This window comes from Echinops telfairi, unplaced genomic scaffold (assembly GCF_000313985.2).
Source record: "Echinops telfairi isolate 266 unplaced genomic scaffold, ASM31398v2 ScPeMD7_23;HRSCAF=83, whole genome shotgun sequence".
NCBI classification, from domain to species: Eukaryota; Metazoa; Chordata; class Mammalia; order Afrosoricida; family Tenrecidae; genus Echinops; species Echinops telfairi.
In genome coordinates, this window is record NW_022103920.1 from 43,880,805 (window position 1) to 43,893,763 (window position 12,959).

The window sequence follows — 12,959 nt, forward strand, 5'->3', positions numbered from 1 at the left end:
AGTTCCATCACCCAGAAAGTTCCCTGGGGGTTAATGCCTCTAGCAACCACGGTTCTTTTTCATCATCCTTGGTGGTGCAGTGGGGTAAGTGGTTCAAATCCAGCAGTGGCTTTGTGGAGCAAATTTGAGGCCGTCTGCTCCAGTAAATATGGATAGTCTTGGAACCCTAAGGGGCACTTCTACTCTGTCTCTTGGCGTTGCTATGGGTGTGCATTGACTCCCTGACAGTGGACTTGGCTTCTGTTATATTTAGAAGGAACCCTGGAAGTGCAGTGGTTAAATGTCCAGCAGCTGACCAGGAGGCCAGCTGTTGAAATCGCCAGTGGCTCTGGCTGCTTGGGGAGAAAAGACCTGGTGCTTACACAAAGATAGAGCCTAGAAAGCCCAGGAGATGGTTTCACTCTGTTCTGCATGATTGCTATGAGGTGGAGTCACCTGGCTGGCAGCCTCAGCAGCAGTTAATCTATAGAATGAATGCTATGATACAATGTATTTGACCTGTTGAGTCTGAATTCCTCCACCTCCAGTAACACATGTGCTAGCCATCTCTGTGGTTGTGTCAGTAGGGTTCCCTTTCATTGCCGGAATATTCCAGTGCTTGGATGTGCCCTTGTTTGTCTGCCGCTTCCTCAGCTGGAGGACATTGGAGCTGAGTCATGGATTGAATTGTGTCCCCCCAAAATATGAGTTTCACCAGCTGTCAGTTTCTTGTACTGTTGCTGGGACGCTGGAATCTAGCTCAGTGATATTTCAGATACCAGCAGGGACGTTCAAGGTGGACAGATTTCAGCGGACTTTCCAGGTCAAGATAGACTAGGGAAAAGGGCCTGTCCATCCACTTTGAAAATTACCAGTGAGAACTCCACGGATGACAACAGAAGACCAGGCAGCATGATGCAGAGAGATGAGGCCCCTCATTTGAAAAGCACTTGAAGCACAAAATGCACTATGTCAATGGACTTGGACGAGGCAGGCTCAGGGCTGGGCAGTAGTGGCTGTGGCACCATGAATTGGAGCCAACACCATGGCAATGCAATGTGTGCTGCCATCTCCCCGTACCTGTAAATGGAGTCCCAGAGGGGTGTAGCCAGTCAACGTGCAGCCGCTGTTAACCCAAAGGTCGGAGGGTCAGAGGACGTTGGAATAAAGGATTGGTGCTTGACTTCGGAAATATCAGGCATTTTGAACCCTCTGCAGCATAGTTCTGTTGGAGCACACACGGCGGTGTGTGTGTGTGTGTGTGTGTGTGTGAGACTATGAGAAACTGATTTTCACTGTACTTGCAGCAGTGACCCTGTCTATAGAGAGGGCTTTGTAAGTCAGAGAGGCCCTCCCCGTGAAGGGTGGGCCCTCCACGGACTCCCACAGACACACGCAGAGACAGGGCTCACGAGGGTGGGGCGTGGAGGGAATAAAGAGAGGCTGATAACAAGTAGAAAGAAAATGTTTTGAAAATGATGATGTCAGCATCCGTACAAGTTCGCCTGATATAATTGATTTATGGATTGTTATATTTGTAAAAGCCCCCAATAAAATGATTAACAAAATTTAAAAAAAATCCATCTGTGGCCTGTTCCTTTTTGGATGAAGGCCCAAGTCCTGGCCAAGTTCTAGGTCCCTCATGGTCTGGACTCAGCCTCCTCTCCAGCCTCGTGTTGGCACACTCTCTCTGGTCCCCTATGGCCTGGCCCGCACAGTTTCCTCCAGGTGACTAGGGACCTAGGGGGAATCTGGGATAGTTCTTGGCATGCTGGGACCAGTTGGTCATTCTCAGGCCTGGACTCTTCCTCTGAAGTGGCCCCTTGTTTGCTCCTGCCTTCCCCCAGTGCAATGTTCGCGTTTCCTGAGGGGAAGCTGTTGCATTAACCTTCCTGGGATGAGGTGTGGGAAGGCCCGGCACTACCCAAGGGAGAAAGACAGAAAGTTGTAGACGTTCTCTTATACTCATTGTTGCCGGGAAAGCAGACGCAGCTGGGGAGCAGGGCCGATTGGGCTGGTCGCAGGTACAGGGTCGCAGCAGGCTTGACTTCAGGAGAAGCTTGTGTGTGGCAAACAAGGTTGGGGGAGGTAGATCTCATGGGCTTCTTGAGGATTGGGCATTTTGAAATATTCTGGAGGTCCCTGGGCACGCGGACTGTCCCTGGCTGTTGGAACCTGTTTCCTGCTTAATCAGGGAGAATGGGTAGTGTAAGAGCCCAATAAAGGGGATGTCTAGAGAGTGGATTTAAGGAGCTGTTCAAGAAGGGAATTGACCAGCCTCTAATCAGGCCCCTGAAACTGTGTCAAGACAGTCCCCTGAAGTGCCCTCCAGCCTTGTGCAATGGAAAGGGCCCCAGGCGGGATTCAGAAGCTAAGTGCGGGCTGTGCAGTGCAGTAGTTCTGTAACCTTGGACAAGTAATGTACACAGCGTCTCCATCTCTGTTCATAAAATGCTTTCCATGCCCATCTTAAATAGTTGTGAGGAGCAAGTGGAGATTTGAGTTTCTGCTATGCTTTTGAATATGATCAATTGCCGTATATACCTAGGGTAATAATTCTGCCATTCCAATCCCAGGTAAGGCCCACTGCTGTGTCCAGGGCTCTTGACCTTGGAATGAGGCCAGATATCTTTGGGGTCACTGGACCGATCTGTATAGAGGTCCCCTGTGTCAGGTGAGTAGATACCTCAGGCAGTCCCCAGAGCGAGTTTGCTCAACTTCAGAAATTCATCATCTGCCCTCAGGACAGTGCATTGGACAGATTGTAGGGACACTAGCCGACACTCCAAAATGGCCGCACTTCAGCTAAGTAGGCATTTCCAGTGGGCCGTCCAGCTCACCAGGAAGACACTCCTTCACACAGGCAGGCCAGATCACAACCAGACACATACCTCCTGCTCCCTTATCAGAAAGATACAGCCCAGTCCACCCAAGAGCAGTAACCTAATCGTGCGTTTCAGGTGCTTATCGTCAACAGTGCAAATGGTTTCCGCAACCTCACTCACTCAACGTTGTTTATCACCTGGTGTCAAAAGACCTCCCCACAGCGACCTCCTTTGGGGGGCTTTTCCAGTCCAGCTGACCACTGGTGCTGGAAGCAGTACTGCTGTCCCAGTCAGTAAGCCTCCTAAGTGCAAAGAATCTGATGTCCCTCACTGTGGCTCCAGGTCCGTTTTTTATTTCTCTGCCTCTATGTGTAGGGAGTTTTTCTTTCTTCTGCACTGAAGCCCAAACAAGGAGTATTCCCTTATTCAACAGCTTTTTATCGAGTACTTGCCTAATTCTGGCCCTTGTGATAAGACAGACCCAGGTGAGTTTTAGATTTACCCCTGAGTAGCTTCAGAATGACCTTCAGTCATGCTTTTATGTCTCTCTTGCTCAGAGCCTTTAGAATCACCCCGGGAGTCTGTTTCCTTCTTTTCCCATTCCTAGTGTTACCTCTTAGGGAGTCCTTGTAGCTTAGTGGATTATACGTTGGCTACTAACAGCAAGGTCAGCAGTTTGAACCCACCAGCCAATCCTCTGGAGAAAAGTCAGGTTTCTCCTCCCATAGAGATGTAAAGCCCAGAAACCCAAAGGAGCAGTTCTGCTCTGCAGAGTCAGCACAGACTCGATGGCAATGAGTTTGGTTTGCTTTGAGTTTTACTTCTCTGTTCTATAAAGTCAAGCCGATACATGTAAGTCATTTGATATAGATTTCCTTTTACTCTCAATGCTTCCCCAAATCTCTGTCTGTTAGGTAAATGGTTTTCACCATCTGAGGAAAAAAGTGCCCTGAGAAGCCTCTCCTCCCCCATCACGTGCGCCTTTTCTTCTTTCCCTACCTCCATGTCCTCCCGGGCTTCTTCCCCGCTCCCTCCCAGCCAGTGTCCCTCCTTTCCACGATCTCCTTCCCTTTGGCCTGGGAGCAGGCAAAAAGCACCTCCCAACAAAGAATCAACCACCCACCCACCCAGCCATTGACCACAAATAACCTAATCTTCTCTTCCGGTGAGCTGTCAGTCCATTCGCTTTTCCCAGCATCTCTTTCTGCTTGCTCCACACGTGGGGTGACTTACACTTCCCATTTTACTAAATGGTTTCTTGAACCTTCAATAATCAAAATAAGTGATTCATTCTTAGTCCTGATCCTAAGTGACATCATTGTAGGCATCGGTGAGTCTGTATTCCTTGAAATCCCTCGCTCCCTTGAATTTCATATCCCTGCAGTGTCCTCACTAAGGACGCCTTCCCTGACCAATCTTTCTGGACCCATTTCCCAGTGTAGGTCTCTTCCTTCTTGACCTCGAGGGCCACATCGACTTTTACTTTTAGGTTTAAAAATAAAGGTTCTCAGCCTTGGCCGCTCAACCTTTAAGGGTCTGTCTTAGTTTCTTAGCTCCCCACTCGCCAACTTCCCCCATTGTCTAGACTTCTCTTTTATAAATGCCATCGTAATAGATGAAAATGAAGACTCATCTTACTCTACTATGACTTTAGTAACTTAACTGACAATATCTTTAATAGAGCCTATTTCCCCAAAGTCGGATTCCCTAATGCAGCAGCTAGGACTTCAAAATATCTTCTTAGGGGAAGGCCATGCAATCCATGATAGAGAGCTTGAAACAAGCCCCAATGCCCAAGCCACACGGTTAGCATGACCCGAGAGCCCACATACTTCAGATGCCAAAATATCTAGTGGTGGCCATGTCTTCTGTGGACTACACCCAGGCAGGGATGGCTTGGAGCCCTGGTGACAATACTTTTTGACCGATCCTCATTGAGCGGGCCCCTTTCTCATTTACTCCTGTTCACTTAGGCTTGAAACCTATGATTGATACAACCTTGCTCCTCCAGGGGGAGGTCCTGAGACCATCAGCACCAAAGGGGTAATATTGATAAAGTTTGAAGGGAAGAAAGACACGGGGCTTCTGATGAACAAGTATTAAGAAATTTTAAAATTGTATTGTTGAGAAAGAGGCCAGGAAAATGGTAACAAGGATCTTTTTGCTCATCACAGTGCATCTGCTGGTTCTTCCAGGGTAGCAAGGCTGTGTTACAAGAAGTTTGTTGAGAAATCTTATCCCTGGCACCTGTGGCCCGGATGTTGCCCCTTTAGATTTCCCTGTGCTCTCAAAACTCAAAGGACATTCAAAAGGAACACCATTTGAATTCCCTGTGATGGTCCAAACTGCTGTTTGGATGTGGTATAAAAGGAAGGGTACAGGATTCTCCAGGGAAGGGCGAGAGGAGACAGAATCCTTGAGGGAGGATATGTTGAGAAATAGTAGTATCACATTTTAATATTTTTACTCCACCATGATTTCTATGAATTTGTAACAGTACTTTTTGACTTATTTTCATCTCAATAACTATTTTTAAAGTCCTGTTAAACTCCATTAAAGAGTGTTATTTTTTGCTTCCAAAGCTTTATCATAAATTCATAAAACTCCGGACCCAATTTCATTTTTAAAATTGACTTCTGGATATTTTCTGCCATCAATCTAAAGCTTGTGAAGAAAGTATTTTCTCCTGTTTAGGTGCTTTAAGCATGTTTTCCATTAAAACCTCATAGTTGTAGATTGAACTAGTTCAAGTTCTACAATAACAAAAAAAACCCAAAACAAAATACCTGCCATATACTTACTTGACTAATTGTGATGGAACCACAGGGCGTTCTACACCCCTAGAGTGACAGTCTCAGAAACCCCCAGGGGCACTTCTACCAGGTCCTGTAGGGCTGTTATGAGTTGGAAGCCACTTGAGGGCAGTGAGGTTTTTTTTTTTCTTTCTTGATCGAGCCATACAATTAGTCAAATTACCCTTTCAGTCAGAAAAGGTCTGACTTGCTTTAAAAAAAAATCAAACAAACATGGGCTCTCACTCTGCCAGGGCGAAGGAGGGCACTTCCTCCTTCCTGATTTCTTCCTGGCGCCCTCTGCTGGGCTCATGATTCTCTCGCAGGCAGGCTACAGTTCATTGCCTAGGAGGGGTTTCTGCACACCTCAAGGCAGTATAACCAGCGGCCTACCCACCCGTGTGCCCCAGAGGGGAGCTGTGCTGCTGACGGTTTTCCTTGGCGGATTTTTCAGAAGCAGGTTGCCAGGCCTTTCTTCTGAGGTGCCTCAGAGAGGACTCCAACTGCCAAACTTTTGACTAGCCAAACTCTTTGCACTAACCACATCAAGACAAGACACCAACGTGTTTCAGGGCAAAACTTGGCCCTGCCGGGTTTTTATGGCCATGACCTTTCAGAAGCAGATCATCAGGCCTTTCTTCTATGCCCCCACTGGGTACGTTGGGATCACCAACCTTTGTTAGGTTAGTAGTTGAGCATCATCTGCACCATTCAGGCATCCCCCAAATTAGGGGCAAAAGCAGGAGAGGTGAGCAGTTGGCCTTTTTTTCAGTGGGAGTGTGTGGACTATAAGAAACTCACTCTTCTTGAATCGATTCTTGAATTGATTTACGGAGACCCTAAAGGACAGAGTAGAATTGCACCCTAGGGTTTCCAAACCTGTACATCTTTATGGGAGCAGACTGACTCCTGTGGAGTGACTGCAGGGTTCGAACCACCGACTTTTTGGTGGGGGTCTTTGAAAAGGACAGAGAGAAACAGAACTAGCAAACCTTAACCAGAATCTGAATGACGGGAAATGGGCTCTCTCTGGTTGTCCTTGCCGGTGCCTGCCCCCACAGATCTCCAGGGTGGCACGTTCTTCCAGGTGAAGCCAGCTGACCTGAGACAAAACCACTTCCTTTGACATGGGCACATCTTATTAGGATTATAGAACATAGAGGATACATTTACTTCTTACTTAAGAAAGAGAGGTCAAAGGCCAGTTTTTTCCTAGAAACTTTGAGCTGATCTTCACAGATTCCCAGCCTCCTCCTGGTGAAATCCTTCTCCAAGAGGCAGTTTCATGAGCTGGAAAGACCCCAGAAAACTCTTGGAGCCCTTCAACATAGAGAAGGCCCTCAGGACTGGTTGCTGGTTTCCCTCCCTGGGTGGTGGGACAGATTTAAGCATTTATGAAACCCCTGATCACAGAATCGCCTGGTTGGTGTGATTATCAGATGCCCAGCATGAGTTTGTTTAATTCTAGAGTGTTCTTTCATTGTTTATACACAAATGTTTACAACGACAGCTATTATTACTGCCGATGATCATCATCATAATCTCCACACATTTTAATTGGTGCCCTAAATGAACTAGACATGGTGCAGAACTCATCATTAGACACAGTACTCTGACTATTTTAAGACTTGGAAAGCATTCTTATGATTTTACAAGCATATGTCTGGCACGATGGTTGGCTGAAAAAGAAACCGCTATTCAGTCCAAATTCCGTCAGTAATTGATTGGGTCATTTGATGTTGCTGTGCGTATCAAGAGGGCAGGGGCAGGCCCAGCTTTGGGGAGCTGTGGACCTATGTAATCAGGGGGGAAGCTCAGGTAGCTTCAGGGCTTATGCCCCCTTAAGTTTCTTTAGCTTTACAAACAAATTCACCTCTGCTGTGGAAATAGTCAAGAAGGAAGCTCCCGCCACCCGTGAACCTTGAAGCGATTCCAGGCATACATAGACTTGAATAGCCACACGGATTAGGATCTTGGGGCCTGTACCATCCCCGGCTTCCCGGCTGAAAGCAAAGGCTTCTTTGGAGTTCCGAGGCAGAGGCTGGCCAATTGGTGGGCTGTGGGCCAGATGTGCCACGAAAATGGCTCCGTGTGGTGGTTTCATCCGGCTCCCACAATTTGGTACATCTTAAAAATAAGAATTCCTTACCAATGTTTAAAAACCATAAAATTGCATATGGAGTTTAATTTTAAAAAAATCTCTTTTCTTTCTCTTTAGAAACTGGAATTCCTACCTATATTAGATTTGACAAAATGGCAGTTTTTAAAGAGGGTTGTGCTTGGCCATTCACCCTAGTCCCCACTTTAGTTCCCTTGACTTTTTCATATTTTCCTGACCTTGGAGATGTAGGAATTCATGAGGAGGCCCTTGTGCAGTCCAGAGCCTGCCCCCACCCCCCACCCCCTGCTACAACCTGGTCCTATCTCTGCCTCTGGACTGGTGCCTTGGTCTGTTTTTGATCTTTGTAGCATCCTACTTCCTAGTTAACACACTGTCCTCAGGTTGATTCCAACTCATAGGCCCAATACAGGGTTTCTGAGACTGTAAATCTTTATGGGAACAGACAGCCTCTTCCCTCTCGGGTGGGTTTGAACTGCCCAATTAGCAGTCTAACGCTGCTTCCCCAGGGCTGTCAGAGCGCCTGCTGACTGCCCCAGAGACTTCATTCTCGCTTCTCAAACAGGATTTCGTTGTGTCTTATTGACAACCCGTGTTTTTGACAGCAGTGTTTTGTAGTCTTTTGAGCCCTGCTGGTGGCAGTGGATTACATGTTGGGCTTCTAACAACTTGAACCCACCGGTTTGCTTTTCCGGGAGGAAGATGAGGCTTCCTGCTCCCGTGAGGAGTTGCAGCTTCAGAAACCCAAACGGGCAGTGCCAGACTGTCCTATAGGCTCACTGTGAGTCGGCATCGACTCGAAGGCAGTGCGTCTTTTGGGCTTTGCTTTTCTCGCTTGCATCGAGTCATGCTCAGATGTTTCACGCAAGAACTACACATGTGTTACAAACACATTCACATTTGTGCGTCAAGTCACACTTCATGTCACCTTTCTCCCTTTCCTAAAAGTGATAGATGCTGTGTTTCGTTTTTGAAAAAGTTCACTGTAGTCAAAGATGGGCAGTTTGGGGGCTTCAGTGCTTGGCTGCTAACTGAAAGGTGGGTGATTTCGAGTCTACCCAGGGGCACCTCGGGAGAAAGACCTGGTGATCTACTTTGAAAAATCACCATTGAAAACGCCAACCAATGAAAACACCAACAGCTCTCCTCTGATGCACATGGGGTGGCCATGAGTGAAATCACTTTCCTGCGGAAGAGCCATGCTTGGAGAGCTGTAGGAGCCATGGGGAGACCCGTGCCAACGCTGAGAAGCTTCTGTTATTTGATCCACAAGACTGCACCCACTGGCTTGTGATTTCCTGTATCACCGAATGTGGTTTCCTGAGTCTGAAGAGGGATTTATGGACTAGTATCGGACTTACGGACTGGCTCTGGACTGGGCTGGGATGTTTTCTTAATATACAGTTACTCTGTGATCTAAGGCTCTTTTTGACACCTATATGAGTGTCTCTGGAGTTCTTACTCTGGTCAACCAGGCCTAACACAACCCGGTCTCACTCAGTGACAACTGCTTACTCGACATCAGTCGGAGGGGTGATGACAGAACCCGGAATGAGAACTATTTCTGTGGATTATAAACTCCCGAGTTTTCATGATAGTGTTGTCATTACCCTCCTACCAGACAAACCTCAAAAGGTGTCTTGGTCACCAATTTCATACTTTACTCTGTCCTTACCAAAGGCAGTATAACCTCTTTGAGATTTTGCATGAAAAAAAATCAGCATTAAAAGGGAAATATGTGATGGAATTTATTATTGAATGATACCTTAGATCCGTTTTGAAATAAAAGGCAATATTAATCAATGTAGCAAGCCACAGATAGATGCTGTTCATTCATAAATTAAGTAGTAAGCCGACAGCCAAGTACTAACTAGATTTTCTATGGGAAAACTCAATTTACTTTGGCTGGAAAAGGCCATGATTTTTCACGTGCATTGCTACTCCATTTTAGATTCAAGTTCCAAAGAAACCCTGCTATGGTTAGACTTACAGTTTAAAAATGAGTAAAATACCTATAGGACCAGTGGTGTGAGTGGCAAAAGAGGGAGGGTGGAGGGAGAGTGGGTAGGAAAGAGGGAACCGATTACAAGGAACTATATGTGACCTCCTCCCTGGGGGATGGACAACAGAAAAGTGGGTGAAGGGAGACGTTGGACAGGGCAAGATATGACAAAATAATAATTTATAAACTATCAAGGGCTCATGAGGGAGGGGGGAGGGGGGAGGGAGGGGAAAAATGAGGACCTAATGCTGGGGGTTTAAGTGGAGAGGAAATGTTTTGAGAATGATGAGGGCAATGAATGTACAAATGCACTTTACACAATTGATGTGTGTATGGATTGTGATGAGTTGTATGAGCCCCTAATAAAATGATTTAAAAAAATCAGTAAAATAACTGCTGTTTTTGAAAAATTAAATGAATCCCCGGGAATGATCTCCTTCAAAGTAACACACAGCCTAGATAGTTGGAAAAAGAAAAATTTTTGGATATATATTTTATTTGACAGTGTTTTAGAATATCATACAGTAAACAAGATTTCTGTAAAAGTTAATTTATCCATAGTGGTGCGTTTCATAAAAATAGTTGCTCACTTACAGTCTTTCTGTGACTATTAATACATGGAATTATATTTATAGAGATACAGCTGTACAGGGTAAATTCACAGCTAACACTACACAGAAATATTATCTGGAATGGGATTCAGATGGTGTGCTGTCTTCACAGTTATGGATTACAGCGGCATAAAGCAATTACAGTCATGCGGCGCTTAACATCCAGGATGTGTTCTGTGCGATAGGACACTATGCGATTTGGATGTGAAACACCAGACTATTATATACAGTCAGTCCCCAGATTACAAGTGAGTTCTGTTCCTAATCTGGTTGTTTTATAAATTGAATTTGTATGTAAATGTGTACAGTTAGTTATGGTTCGTTTCTAAGGTCTGCTAGTCAATGTCTTAGTACATAGCATCTTTTTATGCTTAAAAAAACATTTAAAAAATACTTCCAGATGGACTAAAACCTCTTTAACATAAGAATGCAGTAATAGTAACAACCATTTTTTGATGCGTGTCCCAAAGCAGTGCCTGTTTACGAACCATTGAAGGTGCTGGAAAATTTTAATAGAATAGGCTTTAACGGGTGGGGATCATGGATGTATATGTGGTAGGGCATTGCCCCAAGGGATGTTATTCGGCGCGTGACTGTACTGCACAAGTAGTAGCTGTGAACTGTGCAAATAAGAGTTTATGCAAGCGTAATCAGTGTTTGTTTGTTTTCTTTTCCTTTTGTAACACATGGAAAATAAAGGTCAGAGGATACAGTACCGGGACGTGCAGCTACACTACAGAAGCATTGTCCAAACCAGATTCAATAAATTAATGGCAAACTATACTGGATTTCTAGCCCAGGGGAGAGAGACTAATTGAGATGAAACCAAAAGTACTGTAAACCGCTACATGTGTTTGTGCTTTTGTTTACGATGAATGGTTTTCATTTGGGAAATTGGTTTTACAAGTTGCAAGACCTTTCACTTACAGCTGTCAACCACATTCTCATCTTGTCAAACAAACGACTCCACCGCCTGGTGGAAATGAAACAGCATTAGCGCAAGACACTACACTTATGGAGAGAGGCAAGGAGTCGGCAGAAGGAGGCTATTAAGTGTGACCTTCCTGGATGGACCTGACCTCCAAGTTTTACTTCTATGACTGAAAGTGCCAGCAGGTGAGGCTTATTTGGATCCAAAGTCCTGTAAGGGCATGCTATGGAAGGATGTTATTGAAATACTGAAATGAAGCCTCATTTATTTAAGGCAGATTAATGAGAAGCTGCCTTCAGAAATGTTTTAATATGTGTAGCTAAAAATAAGTACCAATGGACAATGAATTGAAGGGAATATTTAAATACTAAATATTTAAATAGAAATACTAAAAAAAGAAAAAAAGAGAGAAAAGAATACTAAAATAACAGGGAAGGTGGGCCAGAGACTTTTACTTGGGGTTCAATCACTGATGAATGAAAACAGAAGGTTGTTAAGGAGATTTTACAAAAAGGAAAAAAGCAAAGAGTACAAGTCAAAATGGAAACCAAGTGGGAAAGAGAAAGCAGAAAGAGAAGCAGAAAGGAATGCTAAAAAAAACCCCCCACCTCTTTAATGAGAATAAACTGGTTATGATAATTTTTTAATATTGGGGAGTCATTTCAATCTGAGGAATATAGGAGATATCATTAGCCTCTGCTGTGTCAAAGTGAATATGAAGCAGTGAAAAGACAATAAAAAAATGAAATATAACAATGCCGACAAAGAAGCTATTTACCTCTGCTAGTCTGGGCTGATGTAGAAAGTCTTTTCTTAAAGGAATTGCAACCTTGCCAATCTTGGTTACACAATTGGGGTCCTTAAATTGTAAAATTCATTCTTTAGATGAAAACCAATTAAGATCTATGAGCTAAATTGCAAAATTCTGACGTATGGCACACAGTTTCCTAGGGTACACTTTTTTAAAACGTTTTTTTTTCCCTCCTATTACTGAAAATGTACAGAAACATGATTGGATCACAGAAATGGCAGTAAAAATGGCATTGCACCAATGAATTCACTAATTTCTAACTCCTGCAGTATGCAGGAACGGGCCTAATACCAGCGGTGGATGCCAACGGTGGGCCACAGAAACGTGTCATGGGCGAACAGTTCTGAATGTTTCAAAGAAACCCTTGAACCCCTGTCTAGATATGTCAAGGACAATTTATTTACAATGCTTTAGATCAATGAAAAGATAATCTTGTCTCAGTTTCAGCTTGCTCCGTGCAGTTTGATTTTTAAGGCGATATTCCAGTTTGTGATTGCTCTTAACCTGTTCAGTTTCTTGATATAAAGTTTGGATGACATCCAAATCCTTCATGCAGTGGGGGGATTTCTAAATTTCCTCTTTTTTCCTTCTTTTTCCTAAAGCTACACTGCACTGTCTCTGTGATGTTCTTTGCGTTGTTTTGGTTCTTCCATAGCTGCCAAAGCCCCCCACGTGGCCTCGGGGGCGGGGGCTTCAGGATCAGTTTGGGTCTGCGCGTGAGACGCGGGGCCACCCTTGCTCGTCGGGCACGTGCCGCCTCACGCCGACGCTCCCAGGCCTCGGGGCCTCGTGGATCGATGCGTGTGCGAGGGAAAATAAATTAAAACGCCGTGAGACGGAACCGAAGAAGCGCGGCCTGCGTGGAGGCGGGTGGGCGCGGGCCGCGCGG